The sequence below is a fragment of the Canis lupus genome, chromosome 17 (genome assembly GCF_011100685.1).
Source record: "Canis lupus familiaris isolate Mischka breed German Shepherd chromosome 17, alternate assembly UU_Cfam_GSD_1.0, whole genome shotgun sequence".
Taxonomy (NCBI): Eukaryota; Metazoa; Chordata; class Mammalia; order Carnivora; family Canidae; genus Canis; species Canis lupus.
This window is the reverse complement of record NC_049238.1, coordinates 61,950,872-61,952,763: the sequence shown is the minus strand read 5'-3', so window position 1 is coordinate 61,952,763 and position 1,892 is coordinate 61,950,872. Positions and strand designations below refer to the sequence as shown.

The 1,892-nt window shown below is 43.0% G+C and overlaps 1 pseudogene; it reads left to right on the top strand.

The window, feature by feature from the left end:
• Positions 1 to 551: 551 nt before the first annotated feature.
• LOC100685357 lies at positions 552 to 1,674 on the top strand (annotated as a pseudogene).
• Positions 1,675 to 1,892: the final 218 nt, after the last annotated feature.

The following is a 1,892-nucleotide window of genomic DNA, read 5'->3' as shown; positions in this document are numbered from 1 at the left end:
GTTTCGTCAGACTCAGCCACCCCAGCCTGTGGGGAAAATGGTTGTGCCCCACCTATGTGTGACAAAATACATTTCCACAGCTCTCCCTCAACAAGTAATCTGAGAACATGGGATAGGCTAATCTGCAATTCCTCTCTGATTAGTTTGATGAGAGAATCCAGATGATCCAGATAATGTGGGTGTTGTCAATGCAACATCAGGGTCATTCATTCACTCATTCATTCATTGGAAAGTAGTTAATAACTACTTACAGATACTCTACTTGGTACTAAAGTTACAAATATGAGAAAGACACTGTCCCTGTCCTTTAGGGGTTTACATGTTCATCAGGGAGACTAATATATGAGAAAGCAACGGATATGAATGTCATGGAAAGTGCTGTAATACACATGACCAAGAGACTGTGTGTGCAGTGAAGTGATTAGCTGGCTGATTGAAAGTGAAGGATTCAAATAATTCTTAAGAAGAGAAATGGGCAGGAGTGATCCAGGGTTACTTGGGAAGACTACTCTAGGCATATATAAATATGAAGTATGTGGGAAGCAGAGGACATGGCAAACCAGCTTATCAAATGCAAGGCTGCAGTTGCCTGGGAGGCAGGAAAGCCTCTCTCTATAGAAGAGGTAGAGGTGGCACCCCCAAAGGCTCATGAAGTTCGAATTAAGATTATGGCCACTGCAGTTTGCCACACCGATGCCTGCACCCTGAGTGGGGCTGATCCTGAAGGGAGTTTTCCAGTGATCCTGGGACATGAAGGTGCTGGAATTGTGGAAAGTGTTGGCGAAGGAGTTACTAAGCTGAAGGCAGGTGACACTGTCATCCCACTTTACATCCCACAGTGTGGAGAATGCAAATTTTGTCTAAATCCTAAAACAAACCTTTGCCAGAAGATAAGAGTTACACAGGGGAAAGGATTAATACCAGATGGTACTAGCAGATTTACTTGCAAAGGAAAGACAATTTTACATTATATGGGAACCAGCACATTTTCTGAATAGACAGTTGTGGCTGATATCTCTGTTGCTAAAATAGATCCTTTAGCAACTTTGGATAAAGTCTGCCTTCTCGGTTGTGACATTTCAACTGGTTATGGTGCTGCTCTGAACACTGCCAAGGTGGAGCCTGGCTCTACTTGTGCCGTCTTTGGCCTAGGAGGAGTTGGATTGGTGACTATCATGGGCTGTAAGGTGGCTGGTGCATCCCAGATCATTGGTGTGGACATCAATAAAGATAAATTCTCAAGGGCCAAGGAGTTTGGAGCCTCTGAATGTGTTAACCCCCAGGACTTCAGTAAACCCATCCAGGAAGTGCTCATTGAAATGACTGATGGGGGAGTGGACTATTCCTTTGAGTGTATTGGTAACTTGAAAGTCATAAGAGCAGCACTAGAGGCCTGCCACAAAGGCTGGGGTGTCAGCGTCATAGCTGAGTAGCTGCTTCAGGTGAAGAAATCACCACTCATCCATTTCAGCTGGTAACAGGGTGCGTATGGAAAGGCACTGCCTTTGGAGGATGGAAGAGTGTAGAAAGTGTCCCAAAGTTGGTGTCTGAATATATGTCCAGAAAGATAAAAGTTGATGAATTTGTGACTCACAGTCTGTCTTTTGACCAAATTAATAAGCCTTTGACCTATTGCATGCAAGAAAGAGCATTCGAACTGTTGTAAAGCTTTAAATTCAACAAAGAAAACATGTCCATCCTTGTACTGAAGTCTTGTGGTCCACCTGGAACAGCCAGACAAGCAGGGAGATGCTCTTCTAAGTTCACAGTCTCTTAGATCTTTTCTACTACTACTTTTAGAGTAACCTTCTCTAGGGAATAATATTTTTTGTATAATTCATAAATCTCTAATCAAGGACAAGGCTAATACAGTCATAAATCTGTTTTCTGAA